Raw genomic sequence first — 13843 nt, 5'->3', positions numbered from 1 at the left:
TTGCATCTCCTGATGGTAACAGAGCCCAGTGCCAGGTATTGCTGCCCTCCAGCTACCGAAAACCTCCAGTCCCCATTGTCTGCCCTGGGATATCTGAGTAGATGCATTTTTTTTTTCCCTTACATCGGTGTCACGGTGTTTTCTGCAGGATTTTCTCTTTTAAATATTCCCCAGTGCACCTCCAAATGCATGTTCATTTTTCCTACCTTTTGAAAGAAAGGCTTGGCCTCTCTTCTTTATCACCCAGAAAGATTAAATTTGCTTTGCTACTGATAGTAGATGAGATATACTTCATATTCCAGAGGCAATCCGACTACAAGACCCGAACGGAGCTAGAGTAATTCAATTGACTTCACTGAAGCTGCACTAATTTAGACCAACTATAAATTCATCTTTTCTTGTGAAATATGTCCAGGAGTGACCTTGCACTACCCAACCAATTGAATTTATTCCAGGCAGCATCTCACCCTCAAAATAATGCAGAAATTGGGGAACTCCTTTTTTAGGAAATTGGCTGAAACTTCACATTTCCGCCCTCACAGAGTAAGTCAAAGGGCATAACTGGAATAAAGATGAGGGCAGAATTAGGTCAGTGTCTTACATCATCCACATGCTAACTATAATTTATCCACAGTGCTTTCAAGATACAGATGAGGGAGACACAGTATTTTTGTCAGTATCTGTCTTTCCTCTCCTTGCCTGTTCCCTTCTTATCACAGTAACTTTTTTCTTCCCTTCAAAGATGATTTCTTTCTGGATAAAATAAAAAATAAAATAACCACTCTGTATAATTTATTGATGATTAATATGAAATGCAGAAGATCAAAGATCCAGGTAGCTACATAAAGACTGGGAGTCTGCAAGAGAGATCTTTGCAACCTTTTCTTAAGCCATTTATGTTTCATTTATTTGTTGGAGGTCACAGCTCTTGACAGGAGAGTCAAGAGAGTGCAACCACAGGGAGGACTGTGGTGCTTTTCTAGCAAGGAAAGGGAAAGCAAAAATGATCACAGGTAGTTTTCTGGACAGGGCACCCAATTTCTAGCAATGAACTAGGTCTAAGGCCAAATAGTCCCAGACATGTCATCCCACCTGCAGTTTCATTATGATCTCAGTGATCTCAATCCATACGTGTTGGCTCATTCAGATTGAATGCTGCTGGGATATTTGGGACAGCAATGGAAAAGACCTGTTAGCATGAACCTTCCTGGCCTTCCAAAGCCAATGTGAAAAGGCCACTCTCAGGAGTATTCAGGAGAGCAGGGGAGAAGAACATACATTTTCTTTTCTATGCGTGTTAGATATTCGCAAAAACAAACAAAACAAAACAAAACACCACCACCAACAACAAAAACACTAACAATTCAGCACAACCCAACTTTACTTACTGTTCCTTCTCTGAAGAAAAGTTGAACCAACATCCCATCTCCCCTTCTACCTGACAAATCCGATCTCTTTACTTAAAGTAAATAACTGAATACATTTGCCTTAAGCTACCCTGCCTCCTTTTTAATCAGGGAAAGAAAGCACTTACAGTAATTAAAGCAAAAATCAGTGTATAAAAATCAGCTTATAAATGAGTTTCTCTGTGTTGCCAATTATTTTAAAAACATTTTTGACTGCTGAAATTAATTCCAAATGGAAATCAAGATGCACACTACCACAGAGTGAAATTTAGGATACATTTTTTTTTCTCATCACTACTGAGTTTTACAGTCATATCTTTTCTCCTTATTTTTTTTTTTGCTTCTGCTTGTATTGAGTCATCACTAATGAAAGTTCTAAATATAGGTATGACTAACAATGCAAACTTTAGAAGCTGTATGTAAACTACCACAAGAAAAACAGATCAGAGAGTTATGCTCACCAGAAATTCAAACAACTGTTGCCAACCACTACACACGAGTAATGATTACTGCATTTTTCTCATTAGAAAGGCAGCTGTCATATAGCTTACGGTTTGGACAGAAAGAAATAAGTTAGCATATTGCTTAAGAGCTGTCTGTTATATCCCTAAATGTGACTCTTTTGCTGCATTTTGCCAAAAATATGCTAGAACATAAAATCCTTCATTCTGCAGAATAATAAATGTCATGTTTCCATTTCCCACTGTCTTGTCAGACTGTTTAAGATAATCAGGATCAAATAAGACACACACGGTGTGCTCAGGACCTCAGATCTCAGCGCAGTGGGTTTGACACTGCCAAAGACAAGTGACAAGCTGAGCAAAGACTTAGATGCTTGGTAGCACTGCTGAAACCATCACAAGGATCCGGTTCATATCTTTCAGCCACAGCTTTTGACAAGAAGCTCCCAATATCACCTGAGAACTCTGCTATCAGGCAATAACACCTACAGACTGTCACAGAGATATGGTCAGGAGCAACAACAATCAGCCCGCATGCCCAAGCAGAGGCACGTAAATCAGCCTGGTGTCATGAGATGGAAGACCCAGATCTACCACGAGTTCTGAAAAATCCCAGCAAAAGCAATGCAGAAGTTAGTTTTTAGTGTGTGTTGCTTGTTTAATCATATCCTACTGACACCAGTCTTAAGGAATGAACGAATGCTTCTCTCTTGTTCCAGGGACTTTCTGCAGATGGAGTGGAAGGAAAGCTGCTTAGCACTCATTACAGTTGGGACCAAAACAAGGATATGTCATCTATATTTTATCCATAGTGCCTGCAAGTTTTCTTTAAAAAGCCCAGAAACCTGTAATTCTGATTTTACCCATGGATGGTTGTTGCAAAAAGAAGTTCACTTTTCCCCAGTCATTCTTCACCACTAATTCTCCCAAGGTCAGTTCAATCATCCCCACAATTGCAATACGCTGCCAGGCAGAAAGAATCAGGGTTGATTATTTTTTGCATATAGTGTAATTAAGTATCCTGTGTTTTGAGATGCAATTTATCACCAAATTGTGTGAAGAAGTAAAAGCTAATTTGAAAATAACTTGACCGAAATCTAAACAGTGCTGATGCTGGATTTAGTAAACTCAGTGATGCTGAATTCAGTGGAAGTCTACCATCCTGTGTGGACTTTCACTGGGAGTCTTCTGGTCTTCCCTATCTTACTGTTATTGTATTCAGTGCTGTGATGTCTGAACCCATAAGGATAGCTTTGAAAAAAATCTGTCAGCTTGAGATGAGATACTCAGTGGGATTTTCAAAAGAGCTTATGTGTTGTTTTTTTTTTTTTTTTTTTTTTTTTTTTTTTTTTTTTTTTTACCTTGGCGTTTATAAAACTGCCACATTGATGAGAATGATTCCCCAAGTTTTGCTATACCATATGGTCCATGTGCTGTTAGGAGGCCATCTACTGTGTTTCCTTGTTAGTCATTCAACTACATATTGCGTCCATCTGCAGCTCTCATATGTAGTTTCACTGTAATTGCCCTTTTCAGAGCAGTGCATTTCATTCTGCTTTGTGCCGGCTTGTGATAATGTTCTTTCCAAGACACACTTCACCATATACTCCTTAAAAGGTGCAGCAGTGCCATGCTGAATGGTGCAGTAGATGCATATAGAAGGCTCAGTTATGATGTAAAGGAAGAGGAGGATTGGTGTTTAGCTTGGGGATGAAGAGAGCACATTCCTTTCCTTGCTCTCCCCGTGAAGCTGACCTCACCAAAGCACTTCAGCTATTCCAGAGACGCAAGGGACGTCCTCAGCCAGCCAGGCTTGCACTTCTCTTTCACTGTTGCCACGCTGCCATGCTTCAGAAGGCCCTGTCCCAGCTCAGTGCCTCCTGAGAAGTGTTTAACAAAACCACTACCTCGCAGCACCTTCAAGATCCCTGGAAGCAGCAATATGAGAGCCATTCACAAGAACCTGGAACCATGGGTGTGTTATAATCCTGGAGCCACCACACACAAGTGCATTCACATCACACGCTCCGACCTGGACAGGAGCAGCCAGTGTGAAGGTCAGACACTGCACTCTGGTGTCAACAGAGTGAGCAGAGTTAACAGGAGACACTCTCCACTCTGCCAGGATTTGTCTCTACAAATCCTTCAGTACAGTACCGGGTTTCGGGATAATTTCAGACTGACACAATTTGTATTCCCTTAAAGACCTCATTACACATATTGCTCATTTAACCTTTAAAAAAGCTTGAAGAAAGTATGCCAATGGATTCTGGCTGATAAATATCTAAATTAAGTAAATTTAATTAAAAACTGATGTAAATGTCATCTAATCTGTGGATGCTGTGACAATTATGGCTGTAGCTTTGAACCAATTTCAAAACGTGTAAAGATATCCTTACACAGTTTTATACCGAATGATTTTTTTTCTTCTTTGTTTCATGAGAAGAGGCAGGTTGGACTTTTATTGCTCAATAAAAAATACTGAACTGAAATCTTGGAGAACTTTCTTCCATCTTGTTACTGCCAGGTGATGCTGGCTGGGACAATGGTTTCTCTCTGAAGCCATTATGTGTTTTTTTGCCAGACAGAAGATGGGGGAGGAAAGAAAGATATATGCTAAGTTTCAGCTAGGGAATCCTACTTCTCAGTACACAGGAAATGAAAAGATCAATGCATTTTTTTCAGCTTCTATTCTGGACACATTGTGCTGTTTGGGTGAACACACCATCAGCCCCTCTGTTACTTTAGTGCACACCAGTGATATCTACTCAGTGGGGAGCACAGTTTGATGAATTTAGCAAAATCTTGTTGGCTGACCTTTCCGTGCTGGAGACATGATTTCATTTCTGTTGTCTGAAAATGAGCACCAACAAGACAAGTTATTTCCATGTCCCAGCTGGAATACTGCAGTACTAATGTGTTTCCAAATATTTCTTTATCTGTACAAAGCTATTACTTTCAGGTCTATCTAAGAACAATAACATTTCTTTCCTTTCTGCTTTCTTCATGTACCAGCAAAAATCAGTTTATTTTGCACTCTTTTTTCCAGTCAGTTTGTATGCTGCAAATATCAAACCAAAAACTCATTCTTGCAACAGCTAGGTAGAAAAGTTCACAGAGATGTATTGTCAGACAGATGCTAAGGAGCAAGCAGAAACCAGTTCAAGAACAAGTTCGCTTGTAGCATCCACAATATTTGGGATCCCGTATAGACAGAGTGGAGTACTGGTGATATGAGTTCAGTCGTTATTTTACTCCACTCACCATCCGATATGGCTGCCAAATTAGTTCTGGTTTAATTATTCCTCTGATGGTGTCATTAACACTCAAGTTTAAAAGCCGCCTCCTATATATAAATTTATATATTATATATATAAAGGGCTTTTATTTTGTTTTTGATAAACAGGATAATTCAACAGAACAGGCTTAGAGAGTGACTGGGCAAAGCTACAGCAGCAAAACTGAGGTGTTGTGCGGCCAGGAAAGTAAAGGAGTAACATACAGCTAAAGTGGGGCAGAAGAGGTAACCCACATCAACATAAACAGGTTATCAGACTGTGCTGTCAGACTGCTCTCTATGGAGGTGTGAAAAATCCCTGGTCTGTTTCCTTAAAGCCTACATCGAGGAAAAGCAGGCACCTCCTGTAATATTTCAACAGGTGGCTAGTGCCTGATTGCTTTTTGTGCTTTTGCTAACATTCCTCTGCAATTGCACCCTTCAGCAAAGTGGTTTATGAATCCCAAAGAAACCCAAGAAGGATGTAAAAAATGTTCAGATCATTTGAAATATTCAAATCACCATTCGCCAGGTCACAGGTCAACTTCTACCATGGTTTGAAAAATGCTTTCCTCTCACTTAATAATTCACCTCTTGAAGGCTTTTGAAACCTCTCTCTGCTGCTGTAGAACAGATTTGGGTCTAGGACACACTTATAGTTTTGTTATTTGTTGTTCAGATAGTCCGAGACAGGAAACTAATCCTGCTCCCAGTGAAGCCAGTGGCACCTGTAGGACTGAACATGTGGAACAGATTTTGTATAAGGTGAAATAATACAGCTAATATGCAAATGCTAACATAACTAGACTGATTTCTGTTTACAAACTTACTTTTCATTTTTGCCCATGACTTGCTCTTGAGGCCTTTTTTTTTTTTTTTTTTTTTTTTTTTTTTTTTTTATGTTTATATTCTATTAGTATTCACAAGCCCCAATTAAAAATAGCCTTTGTCTGGAAAAAAAATAAATTCCCACTAGCAGTTCCAGAGCAGGCCCAATCTGGCTAGATCTGTGTATACGCAGCCCAGCTGATCTCAGGACATCCTCAGACCATGGTCTTTTCTCTTCCTTTTGTTAATACTGCTCTTATTGACATTTAACCTTTTTTTTTTTTTCTTTCTTTCTTTTTTTTTTTTTTTTTTTTTTTTTTATGCCAGGAATACTAAATCCCTGCATGAGGCTTTTCTATCCACAGCTGTGCCCTCACCCAGACCCTTTGCCACAGAAAGGCATTTCCAGGCAGGGTCTCCTGCCAGAGCTGAGATCTGTCTCCCAGTGGTGTTCAGCACACAGCAAAGAACAGACCTCAATTACAAGCCTGACCAAGTGAAGTTGCTCAGGCCTGGAGGAAAAAGCAGTGGTACCCCACCTTCCACCATCCTCCTCCACCAAGCACCAGGCCAGTGCAGCTCTCCTTGTGCCAATGCTGCATGGGGGCAAGACTGGAGAAGAAGTGGCATCAGCCTGCAGGGTCCTCAGCCAGTGAGCAAAATCTGCCCTGTGCTTACTGGCATTTCTGCATGCTTCCCAGTGAGGCTTGCAGCAGCCTCCAGCTCTGTGAGTGCAACTTATTTCCTTCTTCAAAATCCGGTTCCAAGGACTAGTCCCATAGAAACTGGAGGGCCAATTTATGTGAATAAGCTCCAACCATATTAGTAGCAGCTTTTAACACAGAGCTGTAATGAGGCCAATTCAAATTTGAATGCATGTAGCCCCAACTCTTACTGTCTGAATTTCCATAGAGACTGTCTGCATTCAACAGAGCAGAACATTCAAGTGAATTAGACTAAAAATCACTATTCTTTAACATTAATTTGCACACATTTTCTTTCAATGCCTTCTCCCTCTTAAAAAAAAAAAAAAAAAAAAAAAAAAAAAGCTATTTTCCTCCTCAACATGCAGTCACAGGGCTGATTCCTTTGCACGCAGAGCCAGCAACAGAACCGGCAGGTGATCCATGCATTCTCATGCCTAGGAGATGCATATTGCGTTGCTTTTCCGCTGAGCTGGACAACCAGCATTGTCACTCCTAAAATATTTGTGAGTGCTACAGGATTTTCGAGGGAAAGATTTCTCGGGGCAAGATTTAGTCAAATTTAATCCGAGTCACTCGGTGCAGCTCTATTTGTTAAGAAGGGCTCCTATGCGGAGAAGAGCCCGTCACTGTGTTTTGCCTCACAATGTTTCAGAACACAATAACAACAACATTAAACTCAATACCCTTAAGGGGCAGTTGTAGTCAAGGGTCACATTTTACTTCATTCCAATTAACCTACTTGTCATATTGGATGGTAGATGCACTCCACAAACTGCCCTCGAGTGTTTCTCATGCTCTTTTAGCAATAGAAAGTGGGGAGAAATAAAATAGATCATGCTTTGCTGTTTGACTTGTCCTTGGTATTTTATCTTATTGGTAAACCCACAAGAAATGAATACTCTTCCAAAGATTTTAAGGTTTTGAAAGTACAAGCAGCCTTCTGACTTGTGCTGGTACACCTTGCATGGCAGCACTAGTAATGTAAGTCTCGGGCAGAAAAGGGACCAGAAACCTGGGGTGACCTCCCAGGTTTTGTTCAACCCATCTGACCCCATGCCAGACAAACAGTAAAAAAAAATAAAAAACTGTACGGTAACATAATGTTACGTGAGAAGAAGAATCACTGTTAGTTGAGAAGAAGAAAGGAGTCATTTGCCCTGAAGGGTGTCTTTTCCTGGGGTTCTTCTGCATATGTCCCTCTGCCTGCCTCCGCACATCCCAGACATCTTGTGCCCTTCCCCTTCTCATCTCCAGTTTTCATCCTCTGAAGTTGCTGTTTGCAACACTACATCTGCCATTCCCAGCAAGATACTAATGGCAACAAGGTTTATAACAACTCCTGCCAAGTTCTCAGAGACAAACTCCTCACCAAAATCAATGTCAGGGTCAGATTAACCTTGGAGGTGGCTTACATAGTCAAGTGAACCTTTGGGTCTTTCTTCATACATTATGGGCTGAAGGCAGTCAACCCAGCACTTTGTCCAAGGGCTTCTTGTCCTTAGCCATATCCAACAGCTCTTGTCTGAGCCTCCAGACAGAAGGGTAGGCCCAGTGCCATCCAGAGAGACCCTCTCCAGAAGGAGAAGTGTCCTCTGCTGTTGAATGTCCCAGCAGGCTGACAATTTCTTACAGTCTCCGAACAGACACGTCTCTCTTTGCAAACGTTAATGTCCATGCCCAATTACACCTGGACAGTTGCCCAAATTTATTGACCCCCCACTCATGATTTCCCTTGAATGACCTAATCTGTTTCTTTGTACACTTGCAAATACCAGTTCCACTGACATGAATTTCTGATGTTATAGGCATTCTGATTCTGAGTTTTCTGTTAAATAAATCATCAGCTTATGGCAGTGTCTGTTTCACTGGCAACATCCTGTAATTCTACTACATAAAATATGGATCACTGGTTGATTCTGCCATCTTTTACCGGGTGCTTTATTTTTACTCCATATTCACCGCCTCCCTGGGCTGATGTGATACAGACCATAGGTTTCATGTCCAAACCACTGCTCCACTGCAAACCACTTGAACTCATGCCATTATATTGTAACCCATTGTTAAACAACATATCAGACATGTCGAATGACAATGAACTTGGCATGTAAAGAAGTCTTTGGACTCTAATATCCATTAATAAAATCATATCAAAGGAGTGAGCAAAATAGTTTAGAATAAGTATTTTTTTTCCAGGCAAATACAAAAATAATAATCTATGCTTAACATTTTCCAAGGGAACAGTGGATTTTTTAAGTGTTACTATGCACTAGAACTGTATCTTAGATTTTTAAGTCTCTAAATTAACCCCTAACATTTTTTTAAAAACATTTTTTCCTGTGATACTTAGGGGATTAACATCCTGGCGTCTCTAAGTAGAGCTCTCTCAAGAGCTAAAAGCTTTCTTTTGGAGGGCAGAAGAATGCCATACACATCCTGGCAGGATGTCCAAGTACTTTATGACTTTCTTCTTCCTCACAGTAGTGTTGGCCTGTGGCTCTTCTGTGTCTTCTTAGGTTATATTTCACATTCACAACTTTTAACTCTGGACTGTTCTGAAGCAACTTTATCAAATACTCCATAGTCATTGTCCAGGGGCTAGGTCAAGGTGTTCCTCTGAGGCTCTTGGGGGCTGTTTTTAGGTAGGCAGGAAAGGCAACATGCAGTTTTGTACTCTTCAAAACTACAGATAATGATGTTCTGGACAGCATGTTTGCAGCTACCCTGTTTCTTCCAGGGTTGCATTCAATTTCCAAATCCTGCATTTGTACTTGAAAAAAAAAATAATATTCTGTGCTTTCTGGAACTGATTTTGCCTGGTTTCTATTAAAGACATGTGCTCATTTTCAGCTGACTTTCTCCATAAATAAAGGCAGGCATTGTTTTACACCCCTGTTTCTCTTTTCTAAACTGAATATGTTGTCTTTTGGAGGAGGATGTAATTTACCTGTCAGAAACACCTCATTCGTGGAGACTAAAGATCTCCCATTCCTTGGTTCCCCAGCAGATCACAAGGTGCGTATTTACCAAATCAGTACCTCCACTGCTTTTCCTGAGAAGTAGCACATCTTGAGCTTGAAACGTTGCCATTTCTTTGCTCTCCCTGTTACTGGAAGAGCCAGAGGGGACTTGGGGGTGTCAGAGCGGCGTGCTCTGACATCTCACCTCCCACTTGCTGTGAAGTTACACACCAGCCTGCACCATGCTCCCATGCTGAAGTGCAGCCACAGTCCATGAGGCTTTGCTCTCATTGATGCCTCAGAGCAGCCAGTGCTGTCATTGACATCTCCCGTATCTTAATATACTTCATGCGTATTGGACATCTTTATGAAGATTACTGATTTAAGTGATTCAAGTACAGAGAAATTTCACCTCTCCAGTTCACAGATTCAAAGAATATTTGTGTCCCTTCATCTGGTTAGAACAAGCATTACAGCAACAGCAAGCTTCTGTGAACTACCTGTATGTCCTGCTGTGTTAACTTCTCTTCTTTTCATTTCTGTGGGGGAGTTTGGCACTCTTAACATTTCTGTGCCACAGTTTTATTGTTAACTTCCCCTGTTTGAGTTAACTGAAAACTATAAAGCTCCTGAAATGCCTCAGAGGCTTCTGCTGTCAATAGTGAGATGAGCTTTCCACACATCTTAATTTTCTTTGGAAAACATTGCTTCTAGATAAAGAATAAAACACAGCTTGAACTTTGCTTGGTTGTTTCCTCTGTTTCCAGCTCATTTTGAGCTCAGATGAAGCTCTTAACTGTTCCAATCTTCTTTAAAAAGGGAAAAGAAAAAAAAAAAAAGCATACAAATGAACCTTGATACTGAGAGATGTTGGGAAATCTCTCTGAAAGTGACCTCTGTGCTGTAGCCAGGAGGTACACTGATATTTGCAGATGGGAGAGGCTTGTGGCTTTTCACACTTAGCAAGAGCTGTTGCTTGCATACTGAAAGGGGCAACCAGTGCTGGGACAAGGGGATCCCTGCTCCCCTACTGCAGAAAGAGATCACCTGAATTTCAGGGGCCACATCTTGCTCCTGCACTGGTGGCTGGCAGTGCCAGGGATGCTAGCCATGCCTCTGTCCTTGTACGCATCCTCTCCTTCTGCTGGTTTTGCAAGAGGTAGAGGCTTTGCAGCCATGGATGGCAGCAGCCTGCTGTGCTTTTCCTCTTAGATTTTGCCCAAGCTGTAGTTGGATCCTCACTCTCTGCCAGCACTCCCCATCCACCACATCCCTGGCCATCATATGTTGTTCTCTGTTTTGGGTGTTCTGTATCTTAAATCATGATGTCCAACAAATCGTGTTTTGTCTGGACTGTCGCCTAAGCCTGTAATATCCCTTTATAGCAGTAAATTAGAGGTTTGTAAGCAGAAAGATAATGGAAATCCCCCCAGCTTCAGGCTACAGTTGGCTGATGAGACCTGTTAAGAAGTGGAGAGCACAAGGCAGTCATGAGAACAGGAGCCTGCTGGGACACCCCTCTGCATGTGTGCCCTTCCCAGCCTGCTTGCAGGTTACCTGGCATCATACTGGAGCAGCAGCAGCCTTCATCCACCATCTCTCATCTGTATGTGGGCAGAATACTTGGCACATTCTTCTACCTCCTTGTGGTGTGGGGTGAAGGGCTGCCACATGCAGCTGTCCCCAGTGAATTGCCAGCTGGTTGGAGAGGCTGCATACCACCACGTTGGGGAAAAAAAAAAAAAAAAAAAAAAAAAAGAAAAAAAGTGTTTATCAGTCTTGCAAGATCACCAGGGAAAGCAGGGAGCCTCAGAAAGCATTTGTCTCTTAGTCACCAGTGCATTCACCTTCTGGGGCTTTTCCTGGGGCTCTGAGGCTCACCTTGTCTTGAATGTGAGAGCTGTGAAAAGGTACCCTGATTTAGTCAAGCACTTAGGTACATAAAGCCATATATATGCTGAATTTTAAAAATAATGCACTGAACTGTCACAATATCCAATCCAGACTGACAGGGCTGCCTAGAATTTAGCCTTATTGAATGCCATACAGCTGCATGTGGCCTATCAGTCCAGCCAATACAGATCCCCCTGCAGAGTTTCCCTAGCCTCAAGCAGACCAACACTCCCATCCAACTTGGTGTCATCTGCAAATTTACTGAGGGTGCACTCAATCCCCTCATCAGGGTCACTGATAAAAAAGTTAAGCAAAAACAGCCCCAGTACTGAGCCTTGGGAAACACCACTTAGATGGGAAACCTCCAAAAAAGGCCACAAAGGAAGGATCTGAGCTGGAAGCACTTTACCATTCAAGAACTGGAATTCAAAAAGACTGGATTTTTTTATGATAATAGAAAACATATTCCTCTCAGGCCGAAATCTGGGAGCAATCAATTTGGATCTTCCTTGCTAGCTGTTTTCGCAGAGCATGGTGGTTTTGTTGTCTGTTTATAAGCAGGAGGAGGAAAAGGGCTGAGCAGAGGCTCACACAGAGGGCAGATCCCACCAGCCTGACGTCAGCCTGATGCTCAGCCCCAGCCCACTGCTGCAGGGAAAACCCTCACAGCTGGGGACCCAGCCACAAATGAGCACTGTCCTGATTGGGCTTGTGCCTTGAACCCATGCAGAGTATCCTGACCCTGGAAATTCAGCTCTACTTCCTAAGGAAGCGTGAAGTTGCCTGGATTTGTATGAGCACAGACTCCCCAACATCTCTTTTATTAGTTACCTAATCGAGCAAAGTGACACCCATACAGATAATTTATTTCTATCATCACTTCCCCAATTTCTTCTCCACAGTGAAAGTGTCTTGAGCATCCAGTTATCTGACAGCTAGAGTGATAATAGGAGTATTTTTTTTTTTAAACTGTGGTGCTATTCAAGATCAGAAGACTTCACATCATAAAACATCATTAAACTGTGAATACAAGGTTGGGAAAGATGAGGTCTTTACAAGAGTAATGCAATTAATTCTACTCGTTAACTACAGCCCCAAAATACATAGAGTCTGATCTCACTTCTGCTGTGGAGAGTTATGTCTGAAAAATGATTCTTTTCCAGTGGATTTCCCAGTGATAAGGGAGCATGGGAAGCTCCTCATATCACATACCAACGAACACAAAGTCGTTGCATGAGGAACACTGTACGCTCAAAATCTTTTGGTGTATAGTAACTTCTTGTCAAAGTAAGAAGCTTAAATAAATTAGGTTCAATATTAAATAATTTCAGTAATTGAAATGTGCTAGATTGAAAGTGGGTTTCTTTGCTTTTTTTTTTTTTTTTTTTTTTTTTTAAACATAATCCTTCTCACACTGCCATCCGCCTCAGCACTTGAATTCTGGAAAGCCTCAGTTCTTTACAGTTTACCAGAGCTAATTCCAACCTCAGTCTTTCTTGCTTCCTTTTCAAAGAGGAATTTGCACAGTGGGACATTTTTAATATACGGGAACTTTGATGCAAAAAAGCAATTTATTTTGCCAGCAGCTTTCACTATTCCCTTTGCTATAGCCGAAGGTGTAGCAATAGCATCCTCATAATCAGTCTCTTCTTTCTGTCTGGTCCTGCAAGAAGGGCTGTGCTTGTCTTTGCCCGCAATCATTAAATCAGTGTGTTTGCATGAAAGTGAGAGAAAGACACATCTGTCCTACCAAAATATAGCCCTATTAGCTGCGCCCTGGGGAGCTTTCTTCTTCTCCTGTCCCCTTATATGCACATTCATGCAGCTTTCCTTCTCTCCCCAGTGATTCCCCACATTGTATTTCCACAGTCTGGCATTTCCTTGGGGCAGGGACTTTATTCCGTATCTGGAGAAGCATAATGTTACCATAAACTAGTTATTCTGCAATGGTGCATCATAGTGATGAAGCCTGCTCCCATACGGACATGAGGGGAAGGGTGAGAAGAGAAAAAAATAAGAAGCTCTTAGCTCTGCCCTGCAATGGGGAGGAGGAAAGGGTAGCTTTAGAAAATGAGCTCGCAGAAAGACATTATAGCTAAGAGACTAATAGCTAAAGCTAAGGAACACCAGAAACCTGATTCAGTGCAGCGCATTTGGTATTCTCCCTTGCTTGCACTGAAAATGTTGCCCTCAGTTTACTTTTTTTCCTCCTCTGAATACTTTTCTTTAATGCTTTTTTCATAGATTTTTGTTTCCATCTTATGGCCTTAATGTCTATTAGAAACACAGCCTTGAGGCAAACTTTCTCACAGTA

The sequence above is a fragment of the Aythya fuligula genome, chromosome 1 (genome assembly GCF_009819795.1).
Source record: "Aythya fuligula isolate bAytFul2 chromosome 1, bAytFul2.pri, whole genome shotgun sequence".
In the NCBI taxonomy this organism is placed as follows: Eukaryota; Metazoa; Chordata; class Aves; order Anseriformes; family Anatidae; genus Aythya; species Aythya fuligula.
Note: the sequence above shows the minus strand (reverse complement) of the source record.